At 39.4% G+C, this 22,143-nt stretch overlaps 2 protein-coding genes across 4 annotated transcripts in view; one reads left to right on the top strand and one right to left on the bottom strand.

Annotated features, from left to right (window-relative positions):
* LOC126377001 (mitoguardin) overlaps nt 1–22,143 on the top strand; it is a 66,680-nt gene that overhangs the window by 32,453 nt on the left and 12,084 nt on the right. The gene's annotated exons all lie outside the window — the stretch shown is intronic.
* LOC126377559 (protein unzipped-like) overlaps nt 1–22,143 on the bottom strand; it is a 38,974-nt gene that overhangs the window by 16,192 nt on the left and 639 nt on the right. The window contains exon 2 of one of the 2 annotated variants that reach the window (XM_050025397.1): nt 2,954–3,018. The exons of the other annotated variant lie outside the window; for it this stretch is intronic. The gene's annotated coding sequence lies outside the window, so the exon portion shown is untranslated. The remainder of the gene's footprint in view (nt 1–2,953; nt 3,019–22,143) is intronic. 2 annotated transcript variants of the gene reach the window in all.

A 22,143-nucleotide genomic window follows, 5' to 3' on the forward strand; every position in this document is an offset into this window, starting at 1 on the left:
CACCGTTTCTCTACATTACTTTCAATTGCAGCGCAAACTTGAAGTTTCATTTAAATTGATTGGAATAATTGTGATTTTATTCCGTTACAAGTTATACTATAACGATTTGGTTCTAACGGTTTTTTACCTCGTAAGCATTGCTTAGTTCAGTATCTAGATTTAAATGAATGCATTTATTCGATGTGTTGTATTATCGCATACAGTTGTTCACACAAATCCACGTGCTTCAAATCCTATTTTCATTAAAGTGATGGAACAACATTACTTACGTATGCTAGCATCATAACATAACTGTAAATGAACATTTGCGTGCTGTGCTAATTTATATAAATGTAATGAACTCTTCTGAACGAACAGCGATCACAATCGGTACGTTCACAGAGCGTGACAGCGGCGGGAGATTTGAGGATAAACGGCTCACGCTCACAAAATGCACGCAGCGATTTCCGCTACAAACCTTTTGTGAATTATGCTAAAAAATCTAAACCGTTAGCTCGTCCGTCATCTCATTAGTCATTACTGAGAGAACTTCTCTCATCTGAGACAGTGTTTCACTCTTAACGAGCATTACATCAGCTCATTTTTGCTTTAATGCACTGGAATTAACTCCAATACGTCATCGGTTGCTGTCCACGTTAAGATAAATAGGTACCGTTTACTCGAAGACAAGAGTTAGGCGATAAATCAAGCGACAAGGGGCTAATTAACACCAGCTGGGATAGAATCCGCGTCATCGCACCTGCCGAGGGCAGCTCTTTGCCGACCACTGCTGGAACTAGCAATTTGCAAATGTTGAGCGTGGCTAAACCGAGGGCGAGATTTATCCCTTTAAATGGCGTGAAATTAACTACTTTATTGCGAGCAGCTGCATCACAACGTAAAGGAATATCCCGTCTATACTCGTACAAAAAAGTTATAAATTCCGGGACCGGGATTCGAAGTAAAACTCTTGGGATGATATGAGTTAGATCGCAACCGGTTAATAAGTCCCCGAAATTTTCGCAGTAGGTACATTCCCCAGGGGCTGATATAATATGGGATGATATTGATTTTGTCTCTTGTCTTACAAAACATAACAAATACGAACATGGGCATGAAGCCGCCGATATGAATAAACAAGTCAAACTTGTTGGTGTAGACTAAACAAACATTGGTCGAGCGACGATTTCTTTCGGCGCTGACATAAGCTTGGAAAAAACATACAGTTTATTCGTCATTTTTTAAATATTTTTTTCTTTTGTTAGGTATAAAAATATATAATTGGAAGGTGAATTTCATATCGCGTTCTAAAGTCAAATAAATGAAAGCGTAATAAAAACACAGCGCAACTCAATTTGTATTCAATTGAGGCCGAAATTAATAAGCTGCACGATGACAATACATCGCACTATTAAACAAAAAGTCATGCAAACGGGCCATTGTGAATAAACGAAATGCGTTATGAATAACCATTTTAGAATCAGTGATTTATACTTGATTCAGAGCATTCCAAATACGATCCCGTGGACTGAATTGAGGACTACAATTTCCCGTCAAGTTTGCTGCTCAGGTTGCGAGACCAATTAAATATCTATATAAAGAGCGATCCATAATGGCGAAGAGTGGAGTGCTGCCGCACGGGTAATAAGTTATATTGATTGCGCAGATTTGTCACGAGGTGGCGATCTCGGCGGGTCGATTCGATTCTGCTTATAGACCGGATTGCGAGCAATCTAACTCCGGAACGACCGATTTACCACGTGCCACTTGACCGCAAATTGATTGTGTTCCCGCAAGGAATAAATAGATTTACAAAACAGATCCGTATCGTGTTCTTATCCCATTTGTAAATTGGTTCTTTTTCATTTTATGACCCATTCTAAATCAAAATGACTTAATATCAAATCAAACAGAACGTGATGACTGTTTAAATTCAAGTAAATGATTTATTAAACACATTTAAAAACTTGTTCAAAGAGCATCACCTAACACTATAAGAACAGAGCAGAGTGACAAGGTCGATTATTCTTTGTCAATAAGTCTATTTGTCTATTTATGTTCAAGAACTGTTAAGAGTTTGGAAAATATTCGGTGTGATGGTAGTGATGATGTAACGAAGTGCAAGGCGGATGCCAGAACGGAGGAGGACAATCTGCGCCTCCCCACGATTCGCGCAACGAGCCGCAAGGTCGCGACTGATTGCAGATAATAGCACTTGCTACTGCCACATGCTATACTGTCACACTGGCCTAGTTTTATTGCACCTAACACTTGAATATTATCGTAATCATCAGCCATTTGAAGAAGCCAATCTAGAATGTTGTTTCCAAGGTGCAAGACGCAGGTTACAACGATCAAATGGAATAAGTATGACGTGTTAAAAGAAGGAATTCATGTAGGATGGTCTGATCATGTCATCGTTAATTGAGACGCCAATTTCGGCTTTGTTTCATTCCGGAATCAGTGGGATGTGTGTTGTAAGTCGGCATAATAAGACTAAAAGAATTCTTTTGTTTGTTGAAATATACACGTTGACTTAACACTTTTGTTATTGAAATTATGATTGCGAAATCGTCAATAGATCATCCTAGGGGTCCGTAAATCGTGGCTACGAGTAGATTATAAGGATGACCATTTGCGTAACGTGTGATTGAGGAGTGCTCGCTATTGAGATGGCAATTGTTTAGTCCATCCTGACTCCTGACGGGATGATTGCAGGATCGCACTCTCGAGTCTCGAATGTGCCTGTTTACGACTGTTATTTTTAGAGCGCTGACGACATTACCAAAACATGCCATTGAATTCGCAATTTTTACGCTTTTTGCGCGTCTCGCTTCGTTGCACCGCACGACAATCACATCATGTTTTGTCATCAATACCTAGTCATGTCTTGGCATGCCTTAGTTTATTTATCCAAAAACAATTTTCGTTTTTAACGTACGAAAGATTGATAATAAAAGTACAACGTTATTACCTTTAATTTCTAAAGCTATAAGATGTCCAGTTTTGCGAGAACTTAATCAGCAAGCCAAATTGAATCTGCAACAAAAAAAGTCTAGTAAAATAAACAAAAAATTTCATAAACTTCCAAACTAGTTAACTCATCTTTTCTTAAATTGTTTTGCTGGTAAATGCTGTTGTTTTAATTTGCTTTTAAATTAGACCTTGGCCTTAATTTGCTCTGTTGCGTAAGAAGATCATCTTTTAGCGTTCAGTAGCAATATGAATGTATCCAGTGTTCTTTTGCGGTATAGTATAAGGACTTTATAACGTGTTGTGTGTAATTGTGCATGTTCTTTAAGCTGTTACAATCATCATTAATACAGTTTAAAAGTATTGCGATTGCATTATAGCGCGCAAGAATAGCCTCATTATGGTATCAGATATGTCGTGAAGAGTAATCAACGGGTATTCTTCTATAATTAATTACAATAATTATACCTGTTCGCAATGGAGTCTGAGATAAATGATTTAAGTAGCAGCTGTTCATTGTACTTCTTTTTATCTTTTGAACAATCATAATACTGCAACAGATGCATGATATTAAGTTCAAGTACGCAGCTGCTTAGATTAGTCATGAAATCGCTAATAACTTAACAGGATACTAGAATTAGCAACGTGCAATAAAGTAGAATAAACTTAATGGCTACTTTCCGTTAAAGCGTTTGTGGAACCGCAAAGACTCCCAACCAGTAAAGTGTGGTTAACCAAGTACAATTATATGAAAACAGATATCATTTTCATTCAACACCTACGCTGTTTAAGTCATTTCTAATATTACTCCATATTGCGATACACGAACGTGTTTAAAATTGCAAATATTATTCAAGTACAACGTGTCCTTATGTAAGTATTTTCAATATGCGTCATGTTGTAGTCGAGATGCAACTGCGAATATTATAATGCAGTCGTTATGCGACGTTGGATCGGCCTTCGCCACGGCAACGGACTCATTGTACGCAAGTGTTACATACAATGCACACTTAGTAATCAGATACCACCTTTGTACACAGGGTCTCAAGTTGAATTTGTTTGTGTTAAAGCTTTTAATCTGATCTACGCGGTTATGTAGTTAATCGATTTGTTTCAGAACGTCCAGACGTCATCAAACTCGTCTGATCGATCTGCCAATTCCTTTCATTAGTGGATGTGCCGACGGATATAGCGGATATCAGGCGGTTCGTTTGTTAATGGACTAGTAGCGATAGTGTCAGCCGTCCGGTCAATTTTGAACAAAGTTTCCTCTTCATCAACAATCGGGGGATTGTGTATCCCTTGTTTTGCGAACAATCGCTATCTTTCCTAATTAATTAAGTCCGTTCTTCTATCTTAACGACTTCAATTTGCCTAAGTAACTTCTCCGGGAATGTTTGTGTGCAAACAGTTCTTGGCTTGAGTTTGAAAGTTGTCCCTTGGACGTCTCGACGGACAGAATTTGTGGTTTACGTTCCCGTTCTACGAAATTGCTCCGTTACCCGCAAGTGTGCGAAAGCAGGGATTTCCAATAACGATAGGGGAGTTCGATGGACAGGCAACATTTTGACGGGGGTCAAATATTCGCAGAGGAAGGGACGACGGCAGCCAAAGAGCAACTGTTTTGACCTCTGTCCCAATAAAATTGTACGAATTAACTTTCATCTGAATTAATTTCGAGAGGACATTGGAGTAATTTTATTTCTGTCAGTTACTATCTTTTTCAATTATAATATTGCAATCGTTGCAATTATAATGTTGCAGACGTTGCAGTTTATTCTAATCGTTACAAGAGTCATGTCAAGGGCCTTGGGCCTTGGCCTTGGCAGCTCAATAGTAACCTCCTTACACCAGGATTGATGAAGTCGGTCATTGACCTACGCGATTGAAGAAGAAAATAATATTTCAACAGACGAAGATACGATACTTGTTTTTCACGGAGTCGTGGCTAAAAGGTTTGGTGTCAATTTTCTTAATAAATCCTATAATCTGGGTGGGTCGCGGGGAACACATGCTGCTGGTCGTTTGAATGCGATATGGACTGTCATATAGACCGCCCCTACACTCGTCCCAAATTGCCTGGCAAAATCTCGCGGCCCTTTGTGCAATAGAGTTATTATTACGGGCCGCTGATTTGATGAGGATCCGACTCAGGAACATAATATATGGTTATACTGTTATCCCCCACAGGCAACATAAACAAAAGGCTTTTTGTCCGCATTTTCACCAGCCGCCGTCCCCAATATAGCCGCAATGAAATGAGCTATGCAATAGACCTATAATATGCAAATATTATGCTACGAATAACCAAGAATAACTGGTACATTATACTTATCAAAAAGCTTGTTTGTACGACGCGGCACTATCGGTTTTTGACACCTTGACCAGTATTTGTAATCCGGTTAAGATAAGGTCGTTTGAACTTTTCGTTGTACATCCACTTGAGCCTATAAAAAGAGAATGGCGAAGAGGTGCAGTAATAAATAGCCGCCTCCAATTCTCTTGGCGTGTTTAGGGCCGGGAATGTAGATCGTTCTGGAGGGTGGAGGGCGGAAAACGGCGTAGTTTCCTCTGTTGCTATGGCGACGCCCCGCACGTGGTCGCTGCTTGCAAGCTGCTCTACGAATATTTCGAATTAGCAGACTTGATCCGCTGAACACGCGACGTCAATACATCCGTATCCCTTTACGGTGGGCGATCATTCCTCGAATGTGCCATCAAGTGTAATCGCTCGTGTAATATAATATTACCCTTTACTTGAATCACTGGCATGCACATATATTGCGGTAAAGTGAAATGTATTACATTTAAATTGATAATCACACTTCCCCCAATTTTTTTGTTGTGTTGAGTGCTTCCATAAGATTTGTTTTATAAAATGCGTTTCGTCACGTGGGGGTGTATTGCCGCCGCTCCCTAGTCTAATTGCATTTTATTTATTCAGTACCTTAGGACCCTCGAACGATCGTGAAACAAGCCCATAGGGAGACTGCCCCAGTTGCTCATTAGTTTCTCCTTTAGTTTACAAATGCAGTAATCAAATTAAGTTTGTCATTTGTCGCTCTTCCCGTCAGTCGTAGTCGTCGCTAAGTAATACTTGTTCATGAAGTGACGAGCCGGTTAAATATCTTAAATGAAGAAAGTTAGATACGCTGTGTACATGTACGAATATAACTTAGCGCAATTTTGATTGTTTGCGTCTAAAGGGTAAACTCCCTTGGGAGACATATTAGAAAGTTTGAAACTTTACTCGGAGATCCAATCTGTTGTTCTTCTTAAACGATCTACTTCATTACATTTTCCAATTAGATTTTTTATATCCAATATCACCTTTAAAGATTTTTTAACTTAAACAAGGGATGAATTTCACCCTCTCGTTCTTGTAACCTACTGACCAAAGTTTCCCAATTAGGTAACTTAATTTCTTGAGAGTTTCTATAGATGCCCTTGATCCTACATTAATTTGAACACCATTTAATTAGAGCTACCATTACTTCGAGAATCCTTTTTAGTGCTTTGATAATAATAATTAGGTACCTAGAAAGCAAAATTCAAATTAGATTCGATATCCGATTGCTATAACGACTACCTGTGCTACTTTTATGCTCTTGTATCAATTTCTACTAAATTGCTTATTTTATGTAGTAGTATACAGTACAGGTGCTTTTAAGATATTGCACTAAGTTACGTCAGTCTTCGATCGCGGATGTCCGTCGTCAGGTCACTAACGTAATGGATGGCAGTTTATGAAGGCCTTGCTTGATGGAAGCCACGCTTTTAGCTCTAATAAAATGATATTTTCCACGGGGAAATGTCTTCTGCGTAGTAAAGTTTAATGACAAACACGCTTGTAACAAGTAGGTCAGAGTTAAGGTGTGCCCAATGCTATTTTTGCTAGGCAGATAATATTTTAAAATGTTTGCTAATGTCATACCAGCTGAGGTTCTTCGTAATAAAAGCACCCCTCGCTGCTAATGCTATCGATTCAGGGTCCTACATTACATATTTATTGCTAGGGTCTCGGGATCCAAGGAAATGGTTATATTCTTCTGTATTTCTTGTACAAGTCGCACTGGGGTGCATGATAACTTTTTATCATAACATAACGTTTAGATATTAGATGTACCTACCACTATCACAGTCACTATATATTAAGCTTATGACCCCGCTAAGCCTTTCAAAGTAATTTAATATTCAAGATCGAGTCCATTACTTAGTTTTACATTACCTCCACCATGAAGACATTTTCATAATCCGATTAGTGCTTCATTTTATGGGGCTTATCCATTTTATTATTTGTATTTAATTAGCATGTTTTAATAATGAATCTATTGAAGCATAAAGTATTCTTGCGTTAGGAACTGTTCCGGTTATGGTAATATTTATGGCCTTGTCCGTGCTTTGAATATTTAAGTAAGTTTGTGTTCGCGCCTAGTTTTATAGGGCATTTATATCAATAACGTGGATTTGAAGTTATGTTCATATGGTTCAGTTTTGTATACCTGGCTTGTGAGGTTGTGGGAGTCTTGGGCGGGTGCTAACGTGTCGTTCAATTGCCGGGGAACCTCGCTTCGAACCCCGCATTAATTGCAGCGAACTTCGCCCAACAAACTGTCAAGTAATAAACAATGTGCAGTATCCCACCAATTAACTACTCCCTCCAATTTAGTTTACATTACATAAGCTTTCATTAGAGTCGAGTAAAATTTCTCAATCGTCTAAGTTAAATTCATAGCGGCATCTGATTTATTACCTGGTGAAGTTGTGAAGTGCTTCAGAGTCAGCTAATACTTTCGCATCTCATTAAGAAAAGCTGAATACCTTTTCTTTATGAGACGCTGTAAATACACCGACCAATAAATTAGCACTTTATGCCGTTACATCATTATTATTAATACAAGTACTGAAATTGTTTTTGTTGGTTATCAACCGTAAAATAAAATTACTATCATTACATTATTTTTTATCTAATTAGTTGTTTTCTTGTTAACAAGATTATTTATGTAAACTTCACGGTTAGCTCACAAAAGTTCTTTAGTGAAAATAAATCACTTTAAACGGCTTCGGCTTGTTGAAAATTCTTTCCCTGCTCGCAGAACTTTATTTAAGCCTCAAATTACAAGAGCGGAGCAAGTTTTTTTACTCCCCCAGTGGAAAACTTTTACGCTTTGCAAACAGACATCGGTGGTCCCGTTTGCATATGAAATGCTGTTAGCCGGGCGTGGGGATCAGACCACATTGTTGCCGTTGCTATACGAACAAACTCAGCTAAAGCACTGTATGGATCAGCCCAGCCGCAGGGAGAATGAATGAGTCATCCCCGTACCTAGCTCGAGTACTACGAGCTACTCATTGAAATGACGTCACTTTACAATCGTTTGGTGAGTCAGTAAAACACGAAATAAGATCAATGATTCAAAGAAATGTTCTCTGGACCAAGTCATGGAAATTATTTGAGTCATAAGATGACCAATTTATAAAGGTCAATGTTATTATTAGTTACTAACTGGTATCAGAGTCGGAAGGTAATTGTCAAGAATTAATTTGTTGGCAAAAAAACAAAAATGCAGATACGCGTAGGTGCATTATGGCCGATAACGGCGCCAGGTTGTACGGGCGGGTCGATGAACGCGGGCGCATCGTCGCTGACTCACCGGCCGTGGCGGCGGTCACCACTAAAGCCCCATACATTTGCACGTTATGCTGTGCCAACTTCAGAGACGCAAATCAAGTCGCTAACGTTCACAGTCACGTACCTATAAATTCCACATGAACGTGTGACTCTCGCGCAAACGAAGATTTTTTTCTCCTAACACTTAACATTCCTATGAGAAGATTGAACTTGACGAGTGAATAAAAGTTAATCGACCTTCAATTATCGCTCATTGCTCCTTTATGGGAACAGAGCATGCGTTTGAATATTCATTAATGAAGCAATAATAACAGGAGGATTCAAGAGCTCGCATGCCGCGACGAGCACCATTAACAATGTGGTGCGGACCCCGGTCCGTGATAATTTACCGGAATGTTTCGGCCCTAAATGAACATCACAAATGAAGTGTAATAGGACCAAAATGTTTATCACATATAGGTATTACCGCAATTTACAGACATTATTCACCCGAATTATTTTTTGTCTGCTCGACTCCATCGATGTAAACGATAACCTTTGAAACTTTATCGCATGTTGTTATTGCATTTTATTGTCAACATGTCGTTTAACTGCTTGTCTAGTTTCATTGCTAGGTTAACAAACTTGACCTATATTGCTTATTGTAATTGAGTTATGAACACCGTCAACATTTTCTACTTTTTGGCGTTGAAAGTTTGCGTGCTAGGGTAGAAAAGTGTCAGTGATGTGACGAGGGATTTATTATACTTTATCCAACCCTACATGACGTTAGCAAACTTTTTGGGAGGGAAATTAGTGTATGTGTATCGTATGAATCGTATCCTTCACACATTTCTGCGAAATCTAGAGCACAAGGTATATGTTTTCCATCAGACACTATGTCTAAGAACTATGTAGAGGAAATCTATGTAATGATCCAATTAAATCGTTCATACAGTACAACGATTCCATTCTCAGTATAGCGTGGAAATGGTACGTGGCAAGGCCACGAACAATTTCCATGGTCATTACGTCGCGTAACACCAGCGGTCACATGGAACCTTTACGCATTTGTAATTACACAGGATTGTGTAACATGCCGATGCGAAGTTGTGTAACAATTTTAGAAAGAACCTTAATTTTCCTCGTAGATTACATTTTTCCTTATATTACAAGACCATTTTTTTGCATTGTCAGAGTTCTTAAAATATTTGCTACACTGATCCATGAAGCTTTTACTAACCTCTAACTATGAATAAGAAGAATAAGAATAAGAATAATTTATTTGCCAGAAAACAGTATTTACAGATGTAATTGTATACAGTAGTCCGTTGTCCGTATGATATAGTTATTTTTTGCTTCATCCAAAAGAAGTATCTGATATACTCATTACGTTTACACTTTTTGTACAATCAATTATGTTTTTGTATGTTACATTATATACTCAACATTAGTCATAATAATGTAAGTGTACTTAAGTCCAATTCATTCCAGAATAGCAATTTAAACAAATCATTTATATTGAGTTTCTTTAACTACTTACAAAGATAACGACTTTCTCAGGAATATGAACCTCATCAATTCTCAAATTGTTATTTGAGTGCGGCTATCATTCTACACGAAAGATAATTATAACTTCTAATTCTAAATCAATATCTCTAGGGTCTGAATCTGAATCACACGCTTCTAAATTGAATATGCATGTGAGTATAATAAATCTACGGACAAAGATATCGCGTACATAGGTAATGGGAGATGAATGACTGCTAGACCGTGCACTAACGGAAGTCACACTCCAAGTGCATCGGTCATTTGAGATCGAGAAACAAAATATCTTTAATCTCACATAAAATTATCGTCAGCTTGTATATTATGTTCTACGTAAAAAAAAAATGCTTTTTATTATTCATTCATATGCATTAGGTACAATTTTCAATAGGAAATATTCATAAATGGTGTTCCAAATTAGCTTACTTTAATAGCTTTCTTTCGTAAAAAGAGGGCTAAAATGGTTGACGTAACAATAATGACTTTTAATATTGCCTGCCATAACAATAAAGTTGTAGGTTTTACTGCTATTGGCGGCCTGCGTCCGTCGCGCCTGGCCAACCTCTCCATCGAAACTAACTTCAAGTGGTTTTACGATCAAGCAGCCATAAATCAATTCTACTTCCCCGACAGCATTTCCCAGCAATTGTGATTTGTATTACATCAAATTTCCGATTTCCCACAGTCTTATCAGAAATGGTTATTTCAATGCTAATATTATGACGGCTTCGGATGACTCTGACTCAGTTATATAGTCTTAACTTTTGTTTTTTTTTTAATCCTGGATTATTATCTTTAAAAGGGGTGAAGGTAACCGAGCCGAACTAGTTTACTATCCAAACTTTTCGTTAGCTACTCTAAGAGCAAGTGTTCTTTGTCTGGGAACACTGTTTGCGCCCGCCTGGAGAACTCTTCGCTCAAGCTACGTGCGGTAGCTTCAAGTACGCGACGAGTGCTTGTTCAACATGTCTCCTTTGAGGATGTCGCAAGTGCAAGTGCAGACGTAGGTACAGAGTACTTCCAGTATTCTTGCTACTTGACTCTACTCCTCTTGTAAAGTATCAAAATCAGCATTATTCTGTAAACATTTCAGATTCTTTCCAAATACCGCCAAACCGTTACTCCATCCAAAACAAACTCGTTAAGTATTTGAAACATCTGACGAAAGAAACGTGCTTCTCTTTGTTTGGAACAAATCTCGTGATGTTTACTCTCGGCTTAAGGGTTAAGCAGTAGACAAGTTTTTCGAGAGCTTAAGTGGTTCTTAGATAGCGTCGTGTTGATAAGCAAACGGCTGCCGATTGATCGGTTTGTGTATTTTATTTACTTACAGTGTATTTCTGAGTTTCATATCATTCATCTGTTGTTGACGCTTTGGGTAATTTTAGTATTTATTCAAAGTCTGGTTTGGTTACACGATGCAGCTTATTGCTCAAATACCCGTGCATTCAATAGGTTTACCTAACTCATGACCGCATTTCTTACCTCACCTGAGTTCAAAACACGACACAAGCCACTCTCTGCCATTTATAAGGTATTGATAAATTATCAGTAATTGATTATAAATCTAGGAGTAAACGGTTATAATTGCTATCTAAGGATATAATGGCTGTGTATCTGGCTACTATAATCGTAAATTATACGCAATTTGTCGTTTTATTAACCTGATACGCGTAACATAAACTTGAATATTTATTATTCAAAAAGTGTCACCAACTTTGTAAAGTTGGTTTCGTAATTTGCGGCGAATATAGCCGCATTGAGAACTTTAGAATACTGTAGCATAATTTTCTCACACTCATTGTAATCAGATGCGGATGATTTTGGTCTTACTTAATACGTTTTTTGCATTTATTAATATGTCGTTACCTGCACGGTAAATTATACATTCCTATCATACAATTTCACAATTACTTTTACGAGTGTTATCTTCTACGCCGATATAACGTTGATTACAGTCGTGTTCATATTATGTAGCGCGTGTAGTGTTCTTAATTCGTGACCAGCAATGACGATAAGTAAACTCGAGTTCCTTTAAGAGGCACATCACGTTTGTCGCTAACTACACGTTCTATTTGAGTTGGATAATTTTCATACTCTACTATGTCATCATTTTTATCTTTTCATTTGCCTATAACATCATTTAGGTATATTTTAAAAATATCAGTGTTTGATTTAGCAAATTCAAACTGGTCCAGTGTTCAGTACTGAGCTTATCGAAAACCTAGCGGCTAACAAAAAAAAAGGTGTCGCACGCTTCCTGTACTTTTGTCGACTTTTTTAAACAACGATATACGGCGTACGTAAATTCAATACGCGAGTGCTAGAGATTTGCCGCAGCATTTAAAACGTTTTTCGTTCTGCGGTCGACGTTTATAACTAGGTACGCGTCTATATTTTGCTGTTCCATATGCATTATTAGCACTTTCGATCTCGTACGTTTTGTCCTTAAAAATGATTGTTTTTAATGTAAGTACTAGGTACGTTCCTTTCAGAATTTTCAACTTGTATAACTTCGTATTTATTATGTATAGATATAAATAAGAATCAATTCCGCAAATTTTCTATCCATCGCGGAATCTATTTATTACGCAAGAAATATAAAATATTTTGGCTCAGCGCACAATTATTTTTGTCATTCTTCAATACGGAATGTTTTTGTGTAACATTTCTTTTATTTTCTTTCATACTGTTGATATTATACAAACCATAAGTTTTATCGATGCTGTCGATGAAATTATGTCGATATTATGTAAGCCCAGCTTGCACAATAGTTGAAAAGCTATGGTAGTCCTGTTGCATAGTTTCAGCGTGGTTTACGTAAACGCCTGTGCCCGTGGCTGGTTCACAATTAGTGCCCGTCCCGTTACCAGCGCATTGTCCGCCTCAATACCCTACCAGTTATGTTCCTTTGTGCACTCTAATAAGAGGTTCTCAGGTTGTTTGTTTTGCGTTTAGCTGCACCACCGGGCTATTGTTTCCGTAATAGAGTTATTCGACGGCATTATATTACTACAATATTTATGTTAAAGTTTCCATAACACTATCAGGAGCAAACCGCTGAATTGCCTTTCATGTTGGCACTTTCATTTGTATCATCTGTTATGAGTATAAATTCTACATAATGACTTCGTTTGCGTATAACCGTCTCGATTTTCTTATGCAAATAAGGCCCTTACTGTCCTCTTAAAACAAATTTGTTTACATTGACGCCGCTACCGATAGTAATCTACTAACACGTGGGGCGTGCGCTCTAAAACGAAATTGCACCTCAATTAATTAACAAATAAGTTTCAAAGCGTCCATCAATTTGTTATTAAGGGCTCTTTTATTAGAAAGCGTAATTCAATACTCTGCAAGACCGTTAGAAAACGGTGCGCCCTCGAAAAGGGACGCGAACTACTGCCGGAAGTGTATCACCTTGGTTCGCGTCGGCTTCCTGAATTTCTATCATGCAATCTCGCATTAATTAATAACGTATGTGTCTTGCATTTAGTCCTTTGAATCGTTCAACTGGGTCACAAATGTATAATTAACCTCGATTTAAGGATGGGATGTGTGTGCCCTCGAAAGTTCTGGTCTCTAAATTTAGGCCGCATTGGAGTGAGGAAAGATCGGCTGAGGAGGAAAGGCCAAGGACGCCTCCCGTTCCGGCCGGGCGAGGCCTGCCTCCCAACCTTGGACGGAAAATGGCTCAGACGTCCTTGAAAGCGGCTGGGATACGACTCGTGTAATATTTACGTCTACTACCTATAATACCTATACCTGTTGAGGTTTGGGAGCTAATTACAATTCACAGCCTCAACACAACACGTTGTCGCCACATGAATGTTGTATTACCATCGAACGCCTTCTCTCGCACACGTTATGTTAATCGCACGTTTGTCTAGTACACCACTGGTAACACGAATATGTTTATTGATGAACTCAACTGACAACATATTGCTCCGTCCGTTTTCATACAGAACGAATAAATAACAATTCATTTTTGTGTTGAATTATTAATGAACATATTTTGCACCACTAGTTTCTATTATAACTGATAGGCACTGTTAGGCTGTTACCTGAGTATAAACAGTTTTCGATAATTGATGGTTTGTCAATTTATACTGCTTTATGATCAAAGCTGAAGACTAAAGCACTGATGTCTGGCTTCCCACATTAGCTTGTCAGGTCATGCATCACTCGCCGGCGCTATCGATCATACGCGCCGATGACTGTCCGTGCCCTCATCGATTTATATCGCGTCAACATAACGGACCTCGTTGCTCTGCATCTGGAGGCACGCACACAGCTTCTCAGACCTTATCACATCAACGATTCCGATAGACTCGACAAGGCCACATGTGAAAGACCCGATAACATTTTCCTCGGTACTATTAATAATGAACTGTACATACAAACTGAGTAAATAAGTCGACGGCTATTGTATTACCAAAACGTTTCAGCCAATTGTACAAGGACGAGGAAGTAACAAATATATCGTTATTTTACTACTGCCCGAGGAAATGGGATTATGTATTTTGGACGGATATTAAATTATGGCCGGTACTAAAGAGATAGAGCTGTGCGGGCGCCATTGTCCGAGTACAAGCCCCGTTATTAATCGTGGTGAACACTGTAATATGTGAAAGTTTCAAGAGGACAAATGAACTAGGTAGGTAGATTGCTATGCGATTTACTTTATGTCTCGTTAACAAGTTTACTAACATTTCCTCTATCATTATTGATACTAATGACATAGACATGACAATAAAAAGGGCCATAAAACAGGTTGTTTATAATGCGTAGAGGTGGCACGTGGTTGCGCACGCGCCGGAAGCCCTACGTATTCGATACTTGACGACATTGTTTCAGAAGTTGCCCGCGCACCTGCCGCGCGCGATCATGCGAAGAATTCAAATGAGATACTTCCGAGTTCGACTGCTATTCAATAGCGTATAAAACGAGCAAAAATTACATTCCAATTTATGGATGCCATATCGTAATATTGATAATTACATTCAAATTGAGATGTTAACGCTGTAAGTAAGACATCACGCGGCTGTTGGTGCTCAGTTTATATTAGCGCCAGGCGTCTGTGCGCTCTAATAAGAAGAGAGTACGAAGAAGCGTCGGCGCGTGTTCATTTAATTTCCTCGGTGTGACCGCGGCCGCGATAGCCGCCTGTTGGTTCAATGCGAGTAATTAATTTTACCGAGCTTCGTTAATGCAGCCCGGACAGCTTAATAACACCTCGACTTCGCCCGGAACCTATTAGCTTTTGTAACGAGAATGTTCTCGCTCTCACTGCAATCTAATGCGCCGTGTAGCATTCCAGCGTATCCTTGAAACTAGATTGTTGGGAGTTCCGCCCCAATGCTTTGAAATCGTGCCTATGATATTTCCATTGCGGACAGTGGCGTAATTCACGGTGATAAATGCACTTAAAACGCTTGCAGCTGCGCTTTTCCGAGTAAAAGCCAGTTTCCCGCAAGCAGTTCCCTCCATTAAGCCAACACTTTGTAGAAGAGATTAATCCAATATTCATTCCACTGTGTTGAATGAACTATCCCCGCCATCGCCTAGCCCTTGTCTTGCCTTGATTGAAGTTGTACATTGTGCCTTTGTTACATTGTTATGACTATTCACCTCTTGTATCTGACTAACTTTGTTTGATGCCTGGAGTGGCGACTTTTTTCTGTGGAGATTCCGGATATGCTAACAATAGGTCACCAAAACAGCCCCGTTGATTTTACATGAACAGGGAGTATTTATAGAGTGTTTGGTCAAGGTCAGTAGGTGGTCGAGTCCCAGCTACCGCCGCACGCAGCTCGCTAGCGATCCGCGCCAATCGATTGTTCCAGTGGCCATGAACTCTCGCACCGTCTCTCGGTTGGGTGTTTTTCACGGAAATCACTCCACACGACATTAATGAGCCTAACAAGTAATGAAAAACAAACTAACATTAGGACTACAGAAATAGCATCTTTCATGCCGCGGCATTTTTTGCTCTAAGCAGTTGAGAGTAGTAAAATTCTGACACGGCATGTTGTGCATGTCAGCACGTATGTCTACATTCATGAGGTAGAAACTCACTTCAGATGACGTGAGAGCGAGATGTCGCCGGTCTGGCGCCTGCGGAAAAAGTTGTTCGCGCATTGCTTTTCACATTACGTCACAAATGCTGGAACCGTGGTAGACACACCTAGCTAATCGACTAGTTTTTTTCCACAAGCAACCACCCTAGCTTTCATGTTTCTAATATAAATAAAACAAGCTCATTTGTAAGTAACATTCCTAGCATCGCGTTTTTTCTCCTTATGAAATCAATCAATACATTTTCTTTATTTTCCTTTCTCTTTTAGATTGCGTTCTATCGAATAGCGTTCCCAGTTCTCGTAAACATTCATCATTAGTAGGTACGCGTCATTAGCTGCGGGAGCTCTATAGCATTTAAATACAAAACTTCTTGAAATATTCAGATGAATGCAACAAACCAAGCAAAAAGGCGTCTTGAGGAAATTGAATTGCTCGCATTTTGCGACCCACTAACTTCCTCAGCGACAATAACAAGAATGCCGTTTAAAAAGAAAAAGAGCAGCTGCATCTCGCTCCCCTCTCTCTAATCATTGTTCGACCAAAGGGTCGTCCGAATCGGGGAGCAATGGCCCGACTACAAAAAAAAACTAATAAGGGAACGCATCCAGGTACCCACGCACGAGTCTTTTGTATGGAACGATCTCCGTTATCGGCCGACCAACTAAACTACCGTGTTTTGGCGCGAACACAGTAAACCTTAAACGATATTAAGGAAATCTTTCGAAGAACATCATCCAAGAAAGATAGCACTTGAAAGCTCGTTAATATAAATGGCTTCTTTCATATCATCTTCGATTCAATTATGTTGATACAACCTTTTATGATATCGATTATAGGTAAGTAATGCTAAGAAAATTGCGGTGCTTCAGAGATTTGAGTGAAAATTTAATGACTGGAAGGCAGACGGACGCTGGGCAAGGGTAGAGCCGGCAACGATATCAATAACAGTTAACTGCAGACAAACTGCACTGCATCCAATTTGTCTCTATAAATAATTCGCAGTGTGTATACAAGTACATCTACGAACATGCGAGTAGACAATGACCGGTTAACAACTCGGTGCTGCATGATTGTGCAATGCGGACTTATTAGTTGCGAACACGTGGCTTGTTCATCTCATTTGATAATTGAAATTCACCTATACTCACTGTTGATATCTATGGTATCTGTCTGATTGCTTTTTGATTAATGATCTCGTTAATGCGTCTGCAATCTGTTGATGAGATTGGAGTAAGTACCTATACCAGCATATTTGAAGAGCTTTTTATGAGACTTCTGATATTAAAGCAAAATCTGTAAATTTTAGTCGGTGATAAGTTATGTAAAGTTTAATAATAATAATGTAAGCGTTTAAGGAGCAACGCTCTGAACATACTTATTTCGAGATCTTTATCATTGAAAGTCCGTATCTACACCTAGATCTAACGTGTCGCGTCTAACCGGTACAGTCCGGTACAATGGTTCATAAATAGCGCACAATAGAAGTGCTTTTCGTAATAAGAAAAGTAATCCTAGTCTATTTGCATATATTATATTAGCTCGGCGATTTATTTTTAAAAAAGCATTGTTAATAAATGTTTAAATTAAGAAATAGTCATAATATAGTGTTAAAAAATATTTGCAACAGAAGAACAATCGTGTAGCAAAGTATTTCAACATAAGCATTCATACAATGTATTTGTGAAATCTGCCGAAACAATGGGCATTTAACCGTCTCCCTCAGACTGTAACTCCCCTTGGTGTCCGACAGACCATCGGCAGTGCATTAAGCTATTAGTAAACAGTTAGTGCACACTACGTGAGGGTCGAGGGCACGTGATGAGAGGTCCGCGAAATACTACCGTTTACAAACACACCAATACACAGGCCTCTAAAACGCCATGGCAATGAACACCCACGCTTGATAATGGGACTCGAATCACATAATAAGCTGTATTGCCATAACAGGCCGAAAATAAATCAAGATTAAAACGCGCTACGACATCTGATGGTAATTTAACTGCCATTTATTTAAATTGTCCACCGTAGGCCTTCTTATATAAAGGTTTATAAAACAGTTCATATGGCTTAATATTGTAGGTAAGTCATTTGACATTTGTTTCTCCAAGATCAGGGTCGTGCGGTCGCCGGCCGACAAGTTACACACTCGTGGTGACTTCGACATTATCAATGTCGTTTTTTTTCTTCCTCGATCGGCGCTGATGATGTCATCGTCTTATACTTATCTCTAACATACGTACGCTTCGCAATATTTCTCTGCGTTGGTCTCACTACGTTTATTGCTATTTTCGTCCTTATTAATTTACTCGGCCCACTTCCCTTCGTACTTAATTGTTTTGCGTTGCTCTATAATAAGCAGTCCTGGAAATGCAATGTTTGGTACTATAGTTAGTACCAAGTGTTTATAAGTACAAGCACGCGCTCAAACTTGCGCTTTCCTAATTATCGAGTACATCTACAAGTTCCAACTTAACAGGCACGTCAGCAGTCCGACGGTTTAATGGCTGGAAAATAACATCCCTGCCGGGCGCTGACTGCTGTAGATAAAGACACTGATCATAGTGCAACTCGCTATCAACGACTGTGAAACACATTTGGTCGGTGTGAGGCCAAGGGTATCATTGAGTCGAAGAGCGGATGGCGAGAAATTGGTCTTACAAGTGTTGCTTTTGTAATAGTCGTGTAGGGAGTCCTGAATATAGTTTAATAAAGGCAGTGAGTGTATTTGTGGAAGCAGACTTGCAAGTAGTAGTCGCGAGGGAGCGTCGTCGCGCGGGCGCGTATCGATCGCGCCACGCCGCGGCCTGCATACGAACAAGAATCGCCCTCCGTTCAGCCCCTTATCAAGCACTTCCACCGGACCAGGCCCTAAGCCCTTCGTTAGTGTCGCGACCTCTCTGATTGTTATGTCAACTCGCCACTCAATTGGAAGAATCATTAAAGGAGTTGAGAAATGGCTGGCGCTGAACGAACCCATTAAATAAAAGTAAAATACTGTTCTGAGTCCGTAGCGAAATCAGCATTTTGGGTCATCGACACTATGATCCTTTTTTGTCAAGATTTAAAATTGAAGTCCATTTCGAGATGTTGCTAAGTTGGGAAGCATAAAAAGTAGGTATCTACCGCTTTAAAAAACGTAAAAGCACGATGACATGGCTATTACGTCACAATGTTACGGCACGCAGATACCGCGCGGGGCTAAATTACAAAAAGCTTTCCCCATTTTCCCGAGGAGGGAGGCGACCTCGTTCCCCGGAGATTGCAAGAACAACATATTTACCTAGACCGCCCAAACGATGAGGTCACGGTTACGCTACATGACGCAAGCTGGAAGATTAAGTTGGCCGCAACTTAATTGTGCTACACTGTAAAAAGGGGACTAACACTTTTGTTTTAGGTAACACCTCCGACGTCCGCCCCACCTTCAATATACATTATTCTCGAAATTACTTCGGTGGTTTCCATTTTCTACGAAATTACCCAATTCAAGTTCTCCAACATGCCAGGGACCTGCTAACAAACTGCTTGCCGTTATCTTCCGTCTTAGATGTTAGAATTTGCATTTTTTCCTTATTGGTTTCTAAGAGAACGATCCCTCGATTCCGGTGGAATGTCACGATTCATTTTACGCTTTGAATTGGATAGTCATTGAATTCTGGAGTCAGTGATTCTAAAGGAATTCGAAAGACAGGTTTCAGTTTTTAATATTTTAAATGTCTCAAATACGTAGTTTGTCCGGAAGTTCACTTTTTTTTATACCTAATACTTACTCATATACTTACAATACTACCTAATACTTACAATACTTACTCATCTTTTCCTTATTTTCCCCGATTAAATATTCGCACTTCTCAAAAATCATAAATATTTTTTCGTTGCCCATTACAAGTGACAAAGTTTTCCTTGCCGTTGCTATTTAGCTGATTATGTTTAGGGGAAGTCTCCGCCCCAAAAATTGACGCAATTTTCCAGCCGACAACGTGCCTACTTATTGCGTCGCGAATGTCTCCGCGCCTACTCGCAACTAGGCCAGCCAGCCGCTAGGGGGTTTGTAATATCCAAGGATTTATACGCGTGTAAATTTACTAACAGGCAGCGAAACATGGCGAGATTAAATTGAAATTAATAATGCAAATGAATTTGTAACGAATGAGGTTCAAAACGAAAGCAACACTCGAGGGGAGTGCGAAGTCAATATCGCTTTCTTGTTTCATTGTTTATTTTACGGAGGTTCAATGAACGGTGGTACGGGTCAATTTTAAGCAACAGGGAAATAGCTGGCAGCGTCATCCGATCACAGGACAGGAAATAAGCAACTAGCAGCCGAAGCTCCGACGGAGGCAATTTAGCCACAGCCAGTCTTCCCGCACAGAGCGGCACATCTGATTAACCTTTTGCGTCCGCTAATCAACAACTATCTAATGACTGTAATCAACACTACGTTTGACTGTTAAATAAACTGCTACTTGTACGTTATATGTATGTACCTAATGGTTTATTATGGTCAAAAGCGATCGGAATAAATTAACGAGCTAATTGCATTACCATTATAACGCCGTGATGATGATACTGCGCTCTTAAACACAAAATACGAGCTTTTTAACCCTAATTTCTGATTCTCGCTGCGGTCATTAGTCTGTGTATCGGAGCCAGCTTTTACAAATTGGACAATTTAAAATTAGCTGTTTATTTTAGTGACCATTGTCGAGCAATGAATGACCGCATCGCTGATCGATACGGCGACGCCAAATGGTCCGTCGCGACGCGGCCAGCAACAGGGTCGGCGTTTCCATAAAGCTGTTGCATGTTGATATGTTTACAGCCTTCAATTGTTACAATACGCAACGGAATGTCGGAAAAAATATCTATACATCGATTCTGGGAATCGATGTCGATACTGAATACCTTTCATGATTGGTAAGAGGATTATTTCCACACAATGTGGATTCGCGGCAGTTGCGAGATATTCGTGTATTGTGACTGAGGGCACGTGCAGCTGCAACTTATGACAAACTTGTGCACACAACTTGTACGAGTTGGGCAGATGTTCACAGGGTACGCGGGACAAACTTTATTCAATAGCTCTGATTTCCAATGTTGACCAATTATTTTGCAGTATTTCCGACATTGATGGATCAATGGGTTTTGATCATAAAATGTGGTGTCTGCTTGACGTTATTGGTTGAATTGGTCCAGTGATATGTATTTGGTTCGTCATTCACACCAACGATTTCGAGACGATTTTTTGTCCACTATAATTATCATCCAGTAGGTAGGTATGTTGATTAGGTGATTAGGTATTACTTATAGCAACTATTCTCATTCATTTCTACTGTCTCGATTGTCACTTATTTAAAGCAACAATTCGAGTCTCCATCTCATGTAACGATTACATACTTACATCAGTAAGTAGTAACCGGGACCATCGGCTTAACTCTTATTTATTCCCTTTTACATGCCTAGCTTTCGCGAAAGTACCTATCTAACTACTACAGTGAACGAGTATACACCTAAGACGTATATTACTTAAAGTATTCTCCAGCATAATATTAACCTGCGGTTTACCTGTAATTGTCTGGAGCTTGCTTAGCTGGCTGAACGAGGATCGATCCGATCTATTTGTTGATTGCATAAGTCTCGTCGAAACAGCATGTATCGAACCAACCGGTTCTCAGAAACGTGTTAGGAGGTCCTCCATCCACCGCTCAAATATTAGAAAGAAAGAAAGAAAGAAACATTTATTATTTAGGACACCACAGACACGGATTACATATATATACATTATAATGACATCACATCAGAAGTCAACGCACACACGAAATATTTTCTATACAGAAACATGGAAAACGAACACAGAAACTTATACCTAAATTAAAATGTGACGTCATGTCGGCTTACCCATGTGTAGTGGATGGTGTCCCGTATAAAAGGTCCTCACTCAGCTTATGCCG

The sequence above is a fragment of the Pectinophora gossypiella genome, chromosome 1 (genome assembly GCF_024362695.1).
Source record: "Pectinophora gossypiella chromosome 1, ilPecGoss1.1, whole genome shotgun sequence".
In the NCBI taxonomy this organism is placed as follows: domain Eukaryota; kingdom Metazoa; phylum Arthropoda; class Insecta; order Lepidoptera; family Gelechiidae; genus Pectinophora; species Pectinophora gossypiella.